Source organism: Sapajus apella, unplaced genomic scaffold, assembly GCF_009761245.1.
Source record: "Sapajus apella isolate SASKATOON/1434 unplaced genomic scaffold, GSC_monkey_1.0 scaffold63, whole genome shotgun sequence".
Classification (NCBI taxonomy): domain Eukaryota; kingdom Metazoa; phylum Chordata; class Mammalia; order Primates; family Cebidae; genus Sapajus; species Sapajus apella.
The window spans coordinates 10,478,674-10,499,398 of NW_022437003.1; the positions used below are offsets into that span (position 1 = coordinate 10,478,674).

The following is a 20,725-nucleotide window of genomic DNA, read 5'->3' on the forward strand; positions in this document are numbered from 1 at the left end:
GTTGTCATAGAGTAGATCTGTCTAATTCTGTCCAAGAGTGGTCACAAATAGAGCCTTCCAAATGTGAGGGAGGACAATGGTAACATGAATCCACTGAGTACATATCAAGTCTTACACTGTATACTTCACATGCACTAACTCTCCTTCTCTTCACAACAAGCATGCAAGGTGTGTCTATAATTGTAATGGAGTTGCAGGCATTTGGCTTATTCAACCTAGACAAATTCAACTGTGCATACTTGACCAAGAGAGAGGCATGAAGGATGAGGGCCTAGAGGATGAATTTCATATAATTTGCACAAGTGATTTCGCTCCCAATTCCACTCAGTGAACTTAGACCCAAAGAATGCACAAGATGTGAGTTCCCGCGAACTGCCTCTATTCCCGGGATCCTTCTCATGGTGTGAACATCTCACAACACCAGAATGATTCCGATGACTAAATTTACAATACAAGTTTTTTTCATTTAAAATAGGCTGTAAACTGAGGCCAAGAATTTGATCTGTTTCACTGTTAGAGGAAAAGCTGGCCATGTAGAGCCATCGAGAGATGATTTGGGAGAGAAAATTTATAAACACTTTGAAGTATTATTAGGAATAAATTTTGTCCAGGTGCAGTGACTCAGGCCTGTAATCCCAGCACCTTGGGAGGCCAAGGAAGGCAGATCACTTGAGTTTAGAAAGCCTGGCCAGCATGGCGAAACCCCATCTCCACAAAAAATATAAAAATTAGCTGGGTGTGGTGGCTCACGCATGTAGTCCCAGCTGCTCGGGAGGTTAAGGTGGGAGGATTGCTTGAGTCCAGGAAGCAGAGATTTCAGTGAGCCGACATCGTGCTACTGAACTCCAGCTTAGGTGATAGACCAAGCCCTTCTCAAAAAAAAAGAACAAATTTTGACACAGGCTATATCTTGCCTCATTTTAATTTCGTCTCACACATGACACTTTATTTTATCTCCGTTTTACAGGTGGGAAAATCAAGGCTCAGAGAAGTTGAATAACTTGCCTCAAGCCATATATTTGGCACCAAGATGTGATCAGAGCCGGGTGAGTCTGGCTTCAAAGCACATGCTCCTTCAGCTCTTCTCAAGTCCAGGTCAGCTCTCCCCTTAAGTCCAGTTTCAGACACTTGCCTTCCTCTCGGCCATCCCCTGGCTGTCTACATCATCTCACGTTCCTCTCTCTTCTAAGGCCTCTGCTCAGGGCTATCTTGACAGTCATCAGGTGCCAGGGTGTACCTTCAGCCAGCTCACACTGGGCCGGCCATCCTGGGCCTTCATCTGTTGCAGGCTGTCACCTGTCCTAATGGCTGCACTGCCTTTCCGGTTGTTGGAATATGTATCCTAGTGCCATAGCATTACTCCTTGTCTCCCTGATACAGTATAATAAAGAGAGATTTATGTAAAACAAAAGTAGCATTGTAAGTAATTTTAGAATGACTTTGCCACTTGGGTCATGGATGGTCACTGACATCTTCATTTTCCAGAGCCAAGAACTGAGGTCCAAAGAGCGTGCCTTGCCCAAGGCCGCACAGGAGGTAAGTCAGGACCTAAACACACCTGATTCTGTATCATTTCATGTTCATGTTCACGCCCTGCCCAGGAATCCCCACACCCAGATACCTCAGGCTTTGCTGAGAATTTACGGTGACAATTGATGGGACTCTTTTCAGGAGAATGACAAGTTGCAGGTGAACTCTTGGAACAAATGTGGATTTTTTTGTCTTCATTTGGAATGTATGGCAAACTCCTAAGACCGTGTCAGAATGCAGAGCCACTGGAGGCTCAGGACTTGGTGGGAGTGTGGGGAGCGCTGTGTGTCTGCCTTGTTTTGATCCATTCTACTGCTCCTGAAAATGGCACTGGCTATACCAGTGGCTGAGATCCTTCACTTGCAGAAGAGCTTCCCAGAGAGGAGCAAGCCCTCCTGCCATCACCTCTGGTATCATCCTGCAGGTATTAAAACAAACTCAAGATTGTGTTGAAAAATGTTTTCCTTTTGAAGACGCGAATAAGAACAAGATCATATCAATGGGTACGGATCATGGCAGAAGTTTCCTTCAGCTGAGTCTTTTAATGAGCCATTTCATAATGAGGGCAGTATCTATACACAGTATCTGTCTGCTAGCCGAGGTTTAAACACTTTTATAATATTTTCTCCCATTCTCACCCCCTTCGAGGCTCTGGCTTTAATTCTTTTAAACAGTAACATTAATTGGCTGTTAAGTAAAACAGGAGAGAGAACAATAAATTTACAATATTTTGAGAAGCTATACCAGTTCTCAAGCATTCAGAGAAACAAGCTTGGCTTTTACGAGGTAATTATGATTTAGCATTTTCTCTCGCCCTGTTGAGTCTGTGGGCTGCCTCTAAAACGGATCTGGAATGAATGTCAAAGTCAGAATTTATAGTCAAACCTTTTCAACAGATAAAGCACAGGAGAAGTTTATTGTTTTGTTGAGGAGGGGGTTCTAAGCAATATTTCCTTCTGCATTTCTGTGCTGTTAGGTTTTGTAGGATTTCTCCCCTCCCATTTGAAATGCTATCTATAAATTACTTTTCCTGATAAGGCTGCAGTATCATCAAAAAGTGATAGTCTTTGCAAGCAATCATGACAGAGCGTGTCAATTTAAATCATTTCTCTCTCTGCCTCTCACTCTTTTTTTTCCTCTTACCTTCAACCGAAACTATTATTTCAATGTTTCCACACTTTCAGAAATGAGCAGGAATTGACTAAGCTTGATGAGTTTGAGGTATAAGAGATCTTCCTGCTCCTTCCTTCTATCACCTTTTTCCCCTGTTCTCTCTTTGAAATCAAAACTGTGTTTAGATGTTACCTTCAGGGAGAGTAGACTCTGGGGTCATCAGGCACTGCGAGCTTTAGCCCTTGCTATCCCGCCAGCGTGCTGGATTGACACTACCTCTGCAAAAATTATGACAGTGAGAAAAATCTGACATAGGAAAATTGTCAATAAAAGAGATGTGACCTAACCGACTCCATCTTGCCTATAATCTCCAAGCTGCCCTTGTTCATTTTGGGGCATAGGCTGAACTAACATTGGGAAGAATTTCATGTACAGCTTAACTCTGAAACAACTATTATAATAGTCTTCTCCCTGAAACAATCCCCTCTTTGCTTGAGGGCCAGACCACTTTTGTAAAACCGAGAAATTGGCCACAAGATTAGAAATTACAGCTCAGGAGTCATGCAGCCAGAGGCTACAAGATTCCTAATTTGCTTAAATTATTACTCCTATGAGTAACATCACTATCATAAAACCTAAGATTGATATTCAAGATATTTTTTAGACCCTGCATTCTGATGGAGAAATATGGACCAGCTGGCACCACCCAGACCAGTAATCTTGGTCAACCAGTTCTGTGATCCCTCCCAAGAACAGAAGATAGCAAGAAGAATCTGTTTTCACTCTGTGATTTCATCTCTGACCCAACCAATCAGCACTCCCCATTCCCTAGCCCCCTGCCTGCCAAACTACCTTTAAAAAACCCTAGCCTTGGCTGGGAGCAGTGGCTCATCCCTGTAATTCCAGCACTTCGGGAGGCCAAGGCGGGTGGATCACCTGAGGTCAGGAGTTTGAGACCAGCCTGGCCAACATGGTGAAACCCTGTTTCTACTAAAAATACAAAAATTACCCTGGCATGGTAGCAGGCACCTGTAATCCCAGCTACTTGGGAGGCGAAGGCAGGAGAATCACTTGAACCCAGGAGGCAGAGGTTGCAGTGAGCCAAGATCATGCCATTGCACTCCAGCCTGAGCAGCAAAAGTGAAATTCCATCTCAAAAAAAAAGAAAAAAAAATTTTTTTTTTCTCTGAATTTTCAGGGAGGTTGATTTGAGTAATAATAAACTCTAGCCTCCCAGTTAGCCAGCTCTGCATGTCTTAAACTCTTTCTCTATTAGAATTCCTCAGTCCTGATAAGTAAGTTTAATCTGGGCAGTGGGTAAAATGAATCCACCAAGCAGTTACAGGATCTTAGGCAGTTGTTACTGACTTGAACTTGGGTCCACTCACCCAGCATTCAAAAAAAAAAAAAAAAAAAAAGCCAAACACTGACACTGAAGTTTGCCACAAGAGAAAGTGAGGCATTTATTGCAGGGTTCCAAGCAAGGAAGATCAGGCAGCTCACACTTAAGATCCAAACTCGCCAGTGGCTTACAAGCAACAGTTTTCAAAGGCAGGGGTACATTTCAGGAAAGCAGAACTTGCAGGCAAAATGGTAACTCAATACATGGAGGTTATACATTGGTTTGGCCCAGAAAGACAGGATATCTTGAAGACAGGCTTACAGGTCATAGGTGGATTCAGAGATTCTTTGATTTGCAACTGGTGAAGGGAGCAAGGCTTTGTCTAAAAACTTGGGGTCAGCAGAAAACAATGTGAATTAATGGTTTGGCCTGAGGGTATGACTCTCTCTAGGCCCCTCAGGAAGAAATTGTCGTCAGAGCTCAGTCCTCACTATCCCATTATCTGAGCTCTATGTGATAGTTGTTTGGCATTTTCTACCTGGTGGGGGTCTGGGTTTCTGAAAAGCAACTCAAGAACATATGCTAAGATATTTTTTGTTTTCTTTGGGGAACCAAACTTGCTTGAGACACTATTGCTTAAATTATTATATCTTCTTGCTTGTTAGGATGTTCATTACCTTCTCAAAGCTAGGTAGGTGCCTGGAATTTTCCTTGAAACTCAAGACTTTCCTTATTTCTCTGGAGGCCTCTAACAGGGGTCCCTGCTCCATCTCAGTCACCTTGCCTCTACAAACCCCTCCCCCGCTGTTTCTTAATTTGTCAAATAAGGCAATGAGTGGTTTCAAAGTCCTCTTCCAACGCCGAAATGTTAAGATTACACATGGCCCAATAGTAATACATTAGGTCAACTTGGTATATGCGTGTTTGTCTTCAGAGGTAACAGAGATAGAAGGGAGAGAACCATGTGATAAAGACTCTGATCTTAACCAAATTTTAGTAAGGCTCCTTTAAGCCCTCTAGACCTTGACCTTCAATATCTGTCCTCGATGGGCCTGCATCACCCAGTTTTAGTAAAGCTCTAGTCAGTTTAGGGAGAATCCTTCACTTTCAATATCGGATCACGCTCTGTATCTGACCCAATACCTCATCTTCCTTACCCTTCAGTGATATCTGATCACCTTGGCCTGTCTTCAGCAAGAATCCTCTTAGGTCAGTTTAGCAAGACTCCCCTTACCGTGGATGTCTCTTCTTAGTGTTTTCCATTCACCCCCCATCCCACCCCTATGCTCTTTGGCAATAAATAAATCCCCACTTTTTGGAGTTGAGCCCAGTCTCTCTTCCCTACTGCAAGACCCCTTTGCAGTAGTCCCCTTCTTGAATAAAGTCTTCCTTACTGCCTTTAACAAGTCTATGAATAATTTTCTTTTCTTTGGCAGATGTTAGAAGTTGTGAAAGGAAAAGGCCCATTCACCATGCTTCTTTATCTCCACGAGGAACCCCTCTGGGGCCTCCTTATCAGTGCAGCCCACCCTTTTCAGGGTAAGGGGACTGCACTGACATGCACAGGTGTTTTGAGGGGAGGAGAGGAGAGAAGGGATAGCTGCCCTTCAAGATTGTCAGCTTTCCGATATAGTCAGACCACAGTTACATCCAACTGAAAAGTGAGTTTTGCTTTGTTTTCTTCTGGTTTCTATCTCACCGGACAGCCCTTGGCAGTTCTGCCTGGCAAGTTGGAAGGAGGAAGTTGCATCTCTGTCTTATTCTCCTATGTCTTCAGGGAAGAAGCCTCTTAGTAGCTAAGATCAGAGACTAGAAATCGCCTCTGAGCATCTGATTCAATTACATATTATATGTGAAGGCGTTCAAGACATACCACCCCAAAATAGACTGCTTTGGTACATTGATTATTTTAAGCTGAAGGCACTTGAAAACAGCAAATCCAAGGAGACACCTTCTCTGAACTTCCCTTATTGGCCTAAAGACAGATCCTCCAAAAGGAACTCCATTGTTCCCCCACCCTCATCCCGGTGAGCTCCATCCACCAAGAAGATTAACTCTTATTCCAGGAGAGGAGATTAGAAGTACACATTGGCCCACGGTGGTTTGAATGTGTCCATGCCAAAATCCAGGTGTTGCCAGTGCAATGGTATTAAGAGGTGGGGCTTTTGGGAGGTGAGTGGGCCATGAGGGCTCCTCCCTGGAGAATGAGATTAGTGCCCTTATAAAAAGTCTGCATGAAAGGTGTTTGACTTTCTTGCCTTTCTCCCTTCTGCCATGTGAGGACGCAGCAAGAAGGCCCTCTTCAGACAATGGATGTCGGCCCTTGATCTTAGACTCTTTAGCCTCCACAGTGTCAGAAATAAATTTCTGTTCTGTATAAATTACCCAACCTGTGGTATTTTTTTAGCAGCACGAAATGAGTGAAGACACGCCCCCAGATGAACTTTATCACTAACTATCATATCTCCCATTTATTCTTCTAAGGGCCCATGTGTCTTCCTAAAAATCATTTCCTCTCCCCGACATCACCCACACCACCTCTCTACACACCTTCCCCTATGAGGATGGGACATAAACTCCCAAATCTCACTGTCTTTTTAGGTAGTCACTTTTTTTCTTGTGATGTTTCTGTGCACATAATAAATTTGTATACCTTTCCTCCAGTTAATCTGCCTGTCATCAATTTATTTCCTAGGCCTAGCTATCAAACCTAGGAGGGTAGAGGGAAAGTCTCTCCCATCCTTATATATGCAATATATTATGGATTATATACGGCACCATTGACTGTGTAATGCATCTGTCATCATATATTCTATATAGCTTTGTAATATAACAGTTTGTTGTAGCTCAAATTGATTGAATATTAACTATGTGCCAGACTTGCTATTATATATTTTTCTTATGTGTTCTCATTTAGTTTAGATAATGTAGTTTATTTAAATGGCAATTCCAAATAATATACAATGTTAATTTCTTGCAAAGATTTCTTCTGTCTTCAGGATAAAGAAATTACGACATATAGAAAATGGCCCAACAATAAGAATGCCCTCAAAAAATAGATGAGAATAATGAATTAGGGATTATTACAAATCCTAACCCTTCCTGTCCCCCACCGCCTCCTCACATTCACCCTAACCAAACACACACACCGTCCTTAAAGGTCTAATATAAAATAATTCAGGGATCCCATTATATTCTAAAACCTTCTCAGCTGGGATAATTGGCTTTGGAACCTCCCTTTTCCCCACGACTCTCTCTTATATGCCAATATCTCCATCACATAGATAATTTATGAAAACAGAGTAGACACTTTTTAATAATTAAGTGATAGATAATAGACGCTTTTAAAATAAGCTGTAAGAGCTTGGGAAAGGAATGGAAACTAGGATGGTTAGTCATCTGCATATTTATTTGGAATGACCCAAAAGGCTATTCATTTTATACCCCATTATCTGCAACCAGAGACCCCAAGAAGTTTGCTCTGTCTGCTAGCTGGGGTATTTTCCAGCAGGCATTTGGGAGCTGCAGTCAGTGGGAGGGAGAACGGGAGAAGCATATGCCTGCCCCAGTCTAAATCACCCGTATCACCCACTCTATTCTCTCCAAATTACAGTGCAAACAATAACACAGGTAAAATTAGCCAAGACACTAATTATGTAGTGCAAATGTGTAAAGGATATAGAATGATAAATGGCCAACGCAGAACATGTTGTGTCATATCTTGTAATCTCGCTGGCTACGGAGCCCAGGAACAAAGGGGGAATTGTGCTCTGTTTGTCTAACATGCTCCATGTGACAAATTGGAAATCCTTCCTAATTAAGATATTGTTAAATGTCCTTTGTTAGCAGATTTTAACAATGTTAATTAGGAGGTTAGGGTGATCGCTGTTCATCTAGCAAACAATTAGGGTGATTTGCACTGTAGCTTTTGAGAAACTTCTCAGCAAATCAGGAGTTTCCTCTCTGCAGAGAAGGGGGCAGCCCAGAGAAAGAAGAGAGGCGGGAGGAGAACAGACAGTGTTTCACCTAACATTTTTAGCTTACGGACCAGGGTAAAGCATGAGGAATTGTTAGATGTGGGCCTAGTAGCCATTGAGATAGCAGTGTTGACCTTTACCTGGTGGCATAACCATGTTTGCAGATGCGCTGTCTATCCCCAAGATGGTTCTTGTCTTGGTAATCCCAGAAAGCGAGGTCGGCCGGGAAAGCATTTGAAACAGCAGGAACCTCTCTTAGGGGACTTCCAAGCTACCCCTCCCCATCTAGCAAGAAACAAAATAAATTTTGAGTCCCTACGGAGGGAAATTCCAGGCACCTAACTAACACTGCAACCAGCAATTAGGGAAGTAAATGAATAACCTGCTAAGCAGGAAGGTAATAGTAACTTAAACAATAGCCACCAAGGAAGCCAGAGTCACAAGATGTTTGCTTCCCTATAGAAACTAAAAGATAACATCTTGACGTGTCCTTCAGCTGTTTTTCAGAAACAGGAGCCCCACCAGATGGGACACGCTGACCACTGCCACATAGACCTCAGATAAGGGGGCACTGAGGACTGAACTCTTGACCAATGTTCTTTGTTCTAATTTCCTCCTGAGGGGCCTGGAGAAAGTTACACCCTCAGGCCAAACCTCAACATTGCTTTCTGCTAACCCCAGGTTTTTAGAAAGTCTTGCTTCCTTAACCAATTGAAAATCAAAGAATCTCTGAATCCGCCTCTGACCTGTAAGCCTCTACTTCAAGATGCCCCCCTATGTAGGGCCAAACCAACAGGTAACTTCCTTGTATTGGTTTACAATTCCTTGTATTGGTTGTATGCAACCCTTCCTTGTCTTGGTTATAACTACAGCTATAGTTTAATGCCTTTAAATGTACATTTCAGGAAAGCAGAAGTCACAACTGTAAAAACCCTTGCTTGTCATCCGTCTGGGAGTTTGGGTCCTAAGTGTTAGCTACCCGATTCTCCTTGCTTGGCACCCTGAAATACATGCCTGTCTTTCACTGCAAATCCCAGTGGTGGTAGTTTTTGGCTTTTTCTGTGCACTGGGTGGGTGATCCCAAGTTTGGTTCAGTTGCACTCAGTTTTCAGGTTCCTTAATCATCTGGTCAAGTGAAGGTATTTTCCTAAGGCAACAAAAACAATGCCATACCAGCCATATTTCAAAGTTTTCTGAAGTTAGAATTTATTATTTTTAGCAGCATATGAGCCTGGGCTCCTTCTGCTATACTCTCCAATCCCTGCCACTTCTATGCCCCCAACATACATCTGCATAATAAAAAACACTTGGCAGCCTTTTTTCCTTTTCATTCTTTTCTTCCCTCTCCCCACAGCCTGATACTTGGCGGGGGAGGGAGGGAGAGAAGGAAGGAAGGAAGGAAGGCAGGAAGGAAGGAAGGGAGGGAGGGAGGGAGAGAAGAAAGGAAGGAAGGAAACGAAGGAAGGAAGGAAGGAAGGAAGGAAGGAAGGAAGGAAGGAGGGACTTTGCATTTTGCTATTTTGAAACTGGAAATATGAGAGCAAAGTATATTTTGAGAGGAGGACAGAACTGGCCATTTGAAAACCACCAGAGCACTTTAGTTGCTTTGAGAATCTTATTCTCTCTTGGCAAAGGTGCCTGTGCAGAAGGAGGGCAGGCGTCCCAGTGAGAGGAGGGATGGGACTGGAAATCGAATGCAAAGACTCTGAGTTCTATTCTGAGTTTCACCAATGATTTCTCATACAAACTCAGGAAGTCACTTAACTAAAAGTCACACCTGCTTGGAAATGGCACTAAGTTTCTAACCACACACACCCAACGCTTGGGGAAGAAAAAAATCCTAATAGCTATGGGCAGCTGCTGGGTGCCGGGCACTGTTCTAGGTGCTTTACATAAATTTAATCACAGCCAGCACTTAGCTTCGACACTAAGGGTCCTAAGGCCAATTTAAGTGGCTCTCAAGTCTCTTTTATCCTTGGGGGGCCCCATCTGCTGGGGGAATAAAAAGCCCTTTTATGTTCTACAACCTCACAGACCACCCACCCCAGCAGTTTGTGCTTTGTCACAAAAACCCTCCACCTAATTAACAGGGCACAATTTTGATGAAATGTTGGTGAAGTAAATTATTCATGCCTGTCAGTAATCAAATATAGATGGGTCATCTTGTAAACTGTTACCGCGTCTGTAATTTGCTTTAAAGTACTTCAGCATAGATCATGTGATGTCACGTACATATTAGTTACCTAAAGCCGCAACCTAAGTGACGGTAATAGGAATTTACCTTGTAGGAATCTAACTTCAGCAGTGTTCTTATCAAACAAGGTCAGAAATGGGTATTCATTGGGTATTCACTGGGGAAGTCAGTGGCATGCTGATCAGCATAATAGCTATTGTAAATGAGCTCTCATTGAAGAAATTTGATCTGAGTCATATGAAGTCAAGTATGGAGAGGAACCCAGTTTTCTGCTTCTTTGCACTGGCATAAATACATATTCAGCCGTGACTCGGTGCTCCTGGCCTGCCCTATTTTTCCCCTCTGTGTATCCACTGCCCAGCACAGAACAGATTCTCAACACACATCCCCTGAATGAATGATAAAAGCTATTCTGTCACAGCTGGGGTTAAATTTAAGTAGGGTAGAAAACCCACCGAACTTTTTCAAGACCTGATGGAAAACCTTGGCAGATGAATATTACCCTTTCCATATTCCAGAAGAGTGCTCTCAGGATTTCCTGTGTTGCCATTTGAACCCTTCAAAAACACCAATAAAGCATTTACTTCCATGGAGCACTCATGGTCTTCTTAAAGCGGGTCAACTTTTCCAGCTGTCTTTATCCACGGGCAGCACTGCCGGAGACCATAAACCCATCCAAATTTAGACACACAATAAACTGGAGGAGTGGAGGGGTATTCAGGCTATGAAATTCTGATGGCTCATTACCATGACAAAGGTTGTAACAACTTGGACAGGAAGCCGAACAAAAGGCATCCACCGGTCTATTTACAATTCTAGGATTGTATTTGTAATCTCTCTTTGCAGGAGAAAGAGACCGCCGGTAAAAAAGACTGAAACACAATAGGAAGAGAGAGTCCACAAAGCTGAGACACCAAAGGGATCAGAGTGTGAGCACACACACTATGTGTGTATATCTTCTCTGTGTATGTACACAGTCGATGAGAGTAAATTATTGTCATGGGTAAGGGTTTAACATTATTGACCTGTACAATGGCTTTTAAAAATATATGCAACATGGCTGGAATGCCAATTTGAAGTGGAGAAGCATTTAGGAAAATGAATAGGCTGAGCCAGAGTATTTTCATGGAACAGAGCAAGCCTCTTTAATTTGTTCACTGCAGAGAGCCTGAGAGTAAGCTAACATTGTAACCTGCTAAGTAAAGCACCATGAACATGATTAATAATGCAGAGGGGGAAGGCTCAAGAGTTATTGTGCTGTGCAGTTTTTGGTTTCAGGAAGGCAATAATTGTTTCAAAGTCACTGACAATTTTGGTTAACAAGTGATACAAATGGATCGGGTCAGTTGGCCGTTCTCTGGGCGCCCTCCCACACCTACAGCCGCTAAACTCTGCAAATTCTGATTCATTACCATCGACTCCCCTTGTGTTACCTATCTAGCCAGTGTCTGTAGCTGGGAAGTGTGTGGTGGCAGGGATCATTCAAAAGGGCTCCACCGCCTTACAGTCCCTGGAGCAGAGGAGCAAAGTCTCTGCTTTTGTTCAGCTGGAAAAGAATGAAACCCATGTTCTATTCTATTGTCCCACTGCAAGCCAGGCTTTTTAATTGGCATGTTGGAGTCAGTGTTTAAAGAGGTGTGCAATGACAGCTCAGAAGTGAGGCATCATGGGGCAGCAGTGACTTCACCTCCAGTTTAATCCTGGTTGGAATTTGTGTGTGCTGTTGCTGTTCCTGGCTCCTAGGAAATGTGTGTGGTTGCTGTTAGCGGAGGGGCAGATAGGGCTGCACTTAGATGACAGGGTTGCGCTTAACATGTTGCATTAATCCTGGGCTCTGATGCATCGATCCTTTCTTTCCCCTCCACCTCCTCGGCCCCTGATAAACATTAAGAAAGTTGGTGCCTAACCACACTTCTCATTCTGCTTCCTCTGGTTTCCATCTTGTTAGGTGCACATGAATAAAAATGTCACTTTGTCAATCCCTTTTATGCCTACAAAGTGCCCCTCATGTGAATACCTGAGGATGAGACAGACAATTAACATTGAGCAATTCAATGCAACAAACATTTATTGAACCTCTTTCTGTAATTGATTGAAGGTCTTTGAGTCATTAACAAAATTGCTTTTGTGACTTTCATGACAAAGTCAAGGTGATTCTTCCAGTTAGCCATGTGAGTGTGTGTTTGTGTCTGCCGGTGGTGTCTAGGAAGTTTGGTATTGATGAGCATATCTGGCATAGGAGACCAGAATATGCCACCCCGAAATATGCCTTTTTAGCATAAGGATTATTTTGAGCTGATTATTTCGAGAAGCTGCAGACACAGGACTGAAAGTGGAGTAGAAGTTACCCTTTTGCAAAGGAACTTTGCATCTATAAAGGAAATCTCCATTTGTAATCTCCATCCCTCTCTATACCAGGAAGAGAAGGATGACTAAATCACTAGACACTCATCAATGGAGAAGGCACCCACATGAATCTGCATAACAACTTTGTTCCTGTGTACCCTGCTGTTCCTGGATAACTCCCTATTACTGGGCTTTCCCACGTCCTTCTTTGTTTCACTTGAGGAATATATTTAAGCAAACTACTCAGAGTCCTATGGTCCATGTCTACTCGGGGGACATCACCCTGCTCAATATTAACTTGTATTAAGACTGGCTCTGCAGTTTTTCTGATTTGATTTGATGGAAGACCATGGTGTGGATTATTGTGGAGAGTGCATTCCTACTATAAAAGTATTCCATTTATGAATTCTAGAACTGGAAAATCTGGTTATACTCTCCTAGCCTTCATTTCATCCAGCTTGTCAATCCTCAAATACTAAGCATCATTACTCTTTTTATACATATACATGTATTCTTAAGTCATCTTAATTCTTTTTTTTTTTTTTTTTTTTTGAGACGGAGTTTCGCTCTTGTTACCCAGGCTGGAGTGCAATGGCACGATCTCGGCTCACCGCAACCTCCGCCTCCTGGGTTCAGGCAATTCTCCTGCCTCAGCCTCCTGAGTAGCTGGGATTACAGGCACGCACCACCATGCCCAGCTAATTTTTTTGTATTTTTAGTAGAGACGGGGTTTCACCATGTTGACCAGGATGGTCTCGATCTCTTGACCTCGTGATCCACCCACCTCGGCCTCCCAAAGTGCTGGGATTACAGGCTTGAGCCACCGCGCCCGGCCAAGTCATCTTAATTCTTAATTATTTTCAAAAAATTACACAAGGAATACATGATTATAGCCAAAAATTCAGGATACATTGATTTAAAAAACCAATTTAATTATAACACCACAATCCTAAAGTAATTGCTGTTTTGTTTTTGTTTTTGTTTTTACATGCAATTTTCCAATTCTTTTTTTTTACAATAGGATCCTACGTAGGGGAGGGAAAAAAAATCTCTTCGTTCATCCGTTCTTCAGGTGGGGCCCTATAAATTAGACTGGCCAAAGACAGATTAACAAGAGAAAAACAGGCTTATTAACATGCCTATTATGCTAACATACACCCTTTTTCTTGTTTTAGCCTAAGATGGTATATAAGCCATCTAACGAGACCTTTCATTTACTCATCTTAAATCATCTTACTCTTAGGTGATACATTATCAAATTTATAGTAGAATGGTGCATCAGTGAAGGGAAATATATTTAATTTTTTTAAAATGCTAAAATGAGAATTTTCTTCAAAGCCAAAGGGTAGGATTAAACCAGTTTTTCTTCTCCTTAGTACTTCAAAATTATATTTTTTCTGAAGGGCCTTTCTTTCAAGCTTAATTCTGAAAATAGAGGATTCAGAGACATTTATTAGTATATGGAAGTAATGTAAGCTGATAAACACACACTGTTAAAACAATAGTACTTTTATTAATTGATGTATTTTCCTAAAGAGCAGCTTGTCAAGATGTATCAAGAGCTTTTTAAAAATGTGCACACCTGTTGACCTAGTAATGCCCTTTCTGGAATTTATCAAAGAGAAATAAATACATGAATAGACCAAGACCAATTAGACAAACGACCAAAGACATTTATTGTAGACTTGTATATCATGGGGATACATTTGGAATGTTTTAAATGTCTAGCCATAAAGGGTTTGTTAGGTAAATGATGGTCTCTTTACACAGTAGAATATATGATGACAATTACGAATGCTGTTGTAGTAGAAGAATATGTATTATCTTGGAAATAATTCACTCAGCACGTGATCAAGTACAAAAAGCAAGTTCTACAATATTCTGTAGAGTAGGTGAAGGGTGCCAGATATGCCACCCCAAAATATGCCTCTTTGGCATATCGATTATTTTAAGCTAGAGCCATTGAGAATCAGCAGACACAGGGAAAACTCTAAAAACAGGTCAAAAGTTTTCTTTTAAAAAAGAAATTTCCTTTTGTAAAGGATGTCTCCCTTTCCTGTACCAGGAAGGGGAGGACTTTTAACAGCTCTCTAATGAAGAAGGCACTAACTTAATTCTGCATAACAAACCTCAATAAATAATCCTTGTCTACTATACATTTCCTAGGTCTCTCCCTCCTAGAAACCAAAACCCCTTTTTCTTGTTTTAGCCTAAGAAGGTATATAAGCCATCTAACCATGCCTTTGGTTCACTCATCTTTAGGTGCTCCCATGTGTAAGCATAATATGCATGTTAATAAGCCTGTTTGTTTTTCTCTTGCCAGTCTAATTTATAGGACCCCATCTGAAGAACCTAATATTGGTGAAGGAAGAGATTTTTTTTTTCCCCTACATAGGATACCATTATAATAAAAGAATTGGAATATTACATGTAAAAAAAAATAACAGAAGTTACTGTAGAATTGTGGTATTATAATTAAATTGTATTTTTTTTAATCAATGTACCCTAAATCTTTGGCTATAATCATGTATTCCCTGTGTAATTTTCTGAGAATAATTAAAACCATACCAAAAAATACTTAGATTTTTCTCTCTTTGCTAATTTCAATGTGAAGTGATACCTTCCACCAGCACTGACTTTATCAAGAAGGAATTTGGTAAAGCACTAAAACTGGAGTTCATGAGAGACAAATGATTAACTTTATGTGTCATCTTGTCTAGCTACGGTGCCTGATTGTTTGGCAAGCACTTGTCTACGCGCTGCTGTGAAGATACTTTTTCAGATGTGATTAACATTTAAATCAGTACACTTAAAGTAAAGCAGGTTATCTTCTCTAGGAGACAAAAAAAAATCTCTGTTCTCTACCCTTCTTAGGATCTCCAGCCGAAGCTCTATAAATGAGAATGACAAAAGACAGATTAGCAAGAGAAAAACAAACATATTTATTAACATGGGCATCGCACATACACACAGAAGCACTCAGGGATGAGGAACCTAAAGGGGTGGTTAGAACTTGGGTTTACATACCATCTTAGGCCAAAGAGGGTTAGGGCTTTAGGGGAAGAAGGACAGTTATGAAAAAGTGACCAGGAACAGTATGATGAACAAACAACTGTTGCTTTTTTTTTTTTGAGATGGAGTCTGGCTCCTGTTGCCTAGGCTGGAGTGCAATGGTTCGATCTCAGCTCACAGCAACCTCCACCTCCTGGGTTCAAGCGATTCTCCTGCTTGTAATCTCCTGTAATCCCGAGTAGCTGGGATTACAGGCATGCACCACCATGCCCAGATAATTGGTTGTATTTTTAGTAGAGATGTGGCTTCTCCATGTTGGTCATGCTGTTCTCGAACTCCCGACTTCAGGTGATCCATCCATCTCAGCCTCCCAAAGTACTGGAATTACAAGCATGAGCCACCCCACCCGGCCACAACTGTTGCTTATTAAGGCTTGTTATGCAGATTTAAACCAGTGCCTTCACCATTAATGACAGTTGTTAAGAGTCCTCCTTTTCCAGGTACAGAAGGAGATGCCTTTCACAAAAGGAAATTTCCTTTACAAAACGAAAACGTGTGACCTGTTTTTAGAGGTTTTTTTTCTGTGTCTGCTGATTCTCAGAGGCCTTTAGTTCCAAATAATCCATGTGCCAAAGAGGCATATTCTGGGATGACATATCTCAGCACTCTTCACCTCATAACCTGGATAGGTTTCATCCAAATCAGTTGAAGGTCTTGATAGATAATATTTGGGTCCCCTAAAGAGGAATGAATTTTGACTCCAGGCTGCCTTTGGACTCAAGACTAAAATATCAGTTCTTGATGGAATTTCCAGAATGCCTGGCTGTCCTATAGATTTCAGATTTGTCTGTTCCCATAGTCATATGAGCCAATTTCTTAAATCTCTCTCTCCATCTCTCTCTGTCTCTCCCCCTCCCCCTCTTCTTTTCTCTCTCTCTCTCTCTCTCTCTCTCTCTGTCTCTCCATCACACACACATACATTTTGATTAGTTCTGTTTTCCTGAGAACTTTGACCAACACACCAGGTTAATGCAAAGTGATTTGCATAAGGAATTCCGATGCCCTGGAAACAGCACGTTGGTGACTGAGTTATCACAGAAGCCGTATTGATTGGAATTGGGCAGCAACACTGTCTGCTTCATCTCAAGTGACTTCCAATTGAGGAGAGACTGGCTGCTCAGTTGTGCTGTCTGGTTTGGCTGGTGCATTGAATTAGTGGGGCCAAATAAGAGCTGAACTTGACTGGCAGATGCCAACCGGCTTTCAGCAATAAAGACCTCAGTGCCAGCAAGGCCTGTGGCTCCTTCCCTGGCTGTGTGGAGCAACAGACATCCTTGATGTGCTTTCTACTCATGGCTGTCACACCATTACACCTGGGAAAAGGCCTCAAAGCTTGCTTAAGCTACACCCTCATGGCCAGGCGCGGTGGCTCAAACCTGTGATCCCAGCACTTTGGGAGGCCGAGGTGGGCAGATCACAATGTCAGGAGTTTGAGACCAGCTTAGCCAATATGGTGAAACCCTATCTCTACTAAAAATACAAAAAAATTAGCTGGGCATGGTGGTGCATACCTGTAATTCCAGCTACTCAGGAAACCTGAGGCAATAGAATTGCTTGAATCCAGGAGGCAGAGGTTGCAGTGAGCTGAGATCGTTCCATTGCACTCCAGCCTGGGCATCAGAGTGACACTTCATCTCAAAAACGAAAAAAAAAAAAGGCTACAGTGTCATTAAAGATTAAAGCGGTGTGATCTAGAAACACAGTCAGCCCAGTTAGGATTTACTTGAAAGATAGACCCTGAAGCCTTCTGAGGGCAGGGACGTTAACATTCCATGACTTCTTCAGCATCTGGCATAGTCCCCAGCACCTACTAGGCCCTCAGTTAACTATTGCTAAATAAACAGATGAAAGAAAGAATGAACAGCTGCTCTGTAGATTTAAGGGAAGTCAACACAGGCTTGGAAAGGAAAATCCAACTTCAGAGGCTGTCAGGTAATGTCCTGCAAGGATACAGGTACGGCCGCTTTCATTGGCACTCACATTTCATTCTGAGCCCTGTGCAGTGAACTGGGCTGGTGACGTCAATTATCATTGTATCACACATACCACCTCGGATGGTCTGCAGTCATTCTCTCTATAAACCACGAGTAAAGCAACCAAGGAAATAATCCGCAGTGAAACAGCCCCAGTTCCTACAATGTAGTTTCCTTTTGTTAAGAAATCATGCAGACGAAGCTATAAAAGTTGGGGAGAAAATTGGAGCAGATGCAAGGAATGCTGTTTTTGTGTGTGTTCTTAAATAAGGTAATTGAAGAGACGGCAATTGGCAAAGGGGAAATACACATTTTTAATAGATTCTCCAATGAGCAAAAAGGAACAATGAGGCAAACGTGTGCTTGTCTGTTCCTTCACTTTCCTGCCTGGTATCTTCTCATGCCACTGTTTGCAAAAAGCCCTTGGGAGGTGATCTATTAAACAAAACATTCAAATCTGACATTTCTGGAAAGGCAATTTCCTTTATACCTCTCCTAGCTGTGACCCCATATTTCTCCTAGCCTTCGACCTTCCTTTCATTTCTGTTTTTACACTATATTTCTTCAGCTTCTTTTCCTGCCACTCAAGTGTTATAAGATCCTAAGGTATTATCAATCGTGCTCAGATATTCTAATGTAAAACTGAACACATAGTCTGAAAAGTGTAAATGAAGCCATGGGACAGTGCCCTCCTTTCAAGCAATAGGGCAAGATGGAGTTAGAAGGGGAAGAGATTTATTGAAGGTAACATCAAAAAGGATAAAGGTGAGAGGGAGCAGGGGTGACGAGGGAAAGCCTTCAGACTGTGCTGCAGTTCTGATGCCTGTGAAACAAGAGGGATGGATTAATGAGGGTTCTCCAGAGAAAAGGAACCAATTAGAGATGGTTTGCTTATTTTAAGGAATTAGCTCATGCAGTTGTGGCGGGTGGCAGATCTGAAACCTGTAGGGTAGGCTGGAAACCCAGGTAAGAGTGGATGCTACAATCTGAAAGCAGATTTTCTTCTTCTCTGGCAAGCCTCAGTCTTGCTCTTAAGGTTTTCAACTAACTAGATGAGGCCCACCACATTATTAAGAGTCATCTTCTTTACTTAAAGTCAACTTGTTACAGTAGGTTGTCAGGCAGACGTGAGCAGGGTAGGAGAGCTCCCCCTATCACACCAGGGACATTGGGCAGCCATCAGGTGATGGTCAGGCAGTTGTTAAACTGACCCTCTAAAATAATAATTGGTCATAGCCAGCGTCAGGGAAAGGCAGTCTCCCTAAAGAAAGAAAACACCTGAAGTTGGTGATCAGCAGCTTCTGATAAGAAAGATCTCAGGAGTTGGGCAAGTGAGCTCAAGCAGGCACCCTAAGAGGCAAAATGGCGGAGTTTAACTGGTACATGACCTTTTTCTAAGAACACTCGACAGGTAAGGGAAAAACCCTCAAGCGAGCACCCACACAACTTCAATAAACACACTGTGCATGCGGCCCTTTAAGTGCTGGCAGACCACTGTGTGTGCAGACAGCCCACCCCCCAGGGAAGAATCAGAGGAGAACGGATGCAACCCCCTGAAAGCCTGCCAGTGTAGAAGACCCCCCATCAAGGGTCAAATGGTGGGCTTGACCTCACAAGTCATCCAGCTGGCCCTCTTCCAAGTGTACATTACTCCCTTTCATTCCTGCTCTGATACTTTTTTATAAACGTTAACTGCTGCTCTAAAACTTCTCTCTGTCTCTAACTCCGCCTTATGCCCCTCGGTCGAATTCTTTCTTCTGAAGAGGCAAGAACTGAGGTTGCAGCGGACCCATACAGATTTGCCACTGCTAACAAAGTGACCATAAATGCTAACCACAGCTACAAAACACATTTATAGTTACACCTAGACTAGTGTTTTATTATATGACTGTGCACTGTCACCTAGCCGGGTTAACACGTAAACCTAACGATCATAAGGGGAAAAGGAGAAAGTGGGGCAGGAAGAGTCTTCACCTACAGGGCAGCTCCAAGAGAGTGTCAGCCAGTCTAATGAGGAACTCTGGATCGGAGTCCCACATTAGGCAAATATTGGCCAGGTCATGAAGCACTCACCAGGCTCAGCCATGGCCTGGGGGCTACCCAGGAAGAGCTAGGGGAAGAGCATGGCCTCAGTTCAAATGCTGTAGCAGATCTTGAAGGCACTGCAGCTAGAGATGGTCCACCGACCGTGCCCCTGACCAGAGGCCAGAAAGAGATCTGGGACTTAGAGTCATTGCAGATTCCCATCTTTTATCTTCTTCTTATACCTTATTCTGGTACCTAATTTTACTCGTTCATGTTGACCATGAAACATTTACATTCGTGGCCTTCTCTCCCTCTTTCCCTTCATTCTGTTCCAGTGTTTCTTCCGGTTGTCCTCTCCCGCTGTCTTCCTCGTTGTTTCTCCAATTACCTCCCAGTTTCCCTTTGTCTTATATAAAGTCTGCTGTCCTACCTCCCTTTCCTGACCTCCCAAAGGAATAGGGTTTGCAGGGGCCCCAGACCTGCTGGTGTGAGCTGGGGGCGGCTTCTCAGCATCCCTTCTGAGCCGTGGTGATGAGGGCAGCTGGCACCAATCCAAATGCATGCTTAAATAATGGGCACGCCAGTGCCAGAAAATTAAAACACAGCATGGAATTGCTGAATTCACAATTTTATTGTCAGCGATTGCCTGGTGGCTCTGCATATTGAGAAAATCTTCACAGCTTCTTCCATTTTCCATGGCTTGGTTAATGTGCAGATAATTCTAGTGGTAAACTTTTTATTTCCCCTAAAGCTTCCTCTCCTTTCCTTTTCCACCAGGCAAATAAAATCACAACTGTGACAAAGCATGCTTCATATTTCATCTCTTCGTTCACCTCTCGTAGATAATGATATTTGATATCTGGAAGGTGCCTGGAAATCATCTATCCCAACCTTACTAACACTTTACAGACAAAGAAATCAAGGCTAGAGGTTGTTGCATGACTTGTTCAAGGTCACATAAGGAAGTTGTGGGGAATGAATGCTCCTGACTGCCATGTCAGTGAGTTTTAATAAGCCCCTTCTGAGGGGTTCAATGAAGTGATAGATAGGACAGATGCCATTATTTTCCACTGACACATGAGGAAACTGAGTCTCGAGGAGGAAAAGTCATAACCACTTGACCCATTTATTACTGTTTTCAACGTTAATAAGA

At 42.6% G+C, this 20,725-nt stretch overlaps 1 long non-coding RNA gene across 1 annotated transcript; it reads left to right on the forward strand.

Annotated features, from left to right (window-relative positions):
- Window positions 1-958: 958 nt before the first annotated feature.
- LOC116529768 lies at window positions 959-12,814 on the forward strand. Its single transcript, XR_004259663.1, has 3 exons — window positions 959-1,046; window positions 1,486-1,536; window positions 11,003-12,814. It is a non-coding gene; the product is annotated as an uncharacterized LOC116529768 (long non-coding RNA).
- The last annotated feature ends 7,911 nt before the right edge of the window (window positions 12,815-20,725 follow it).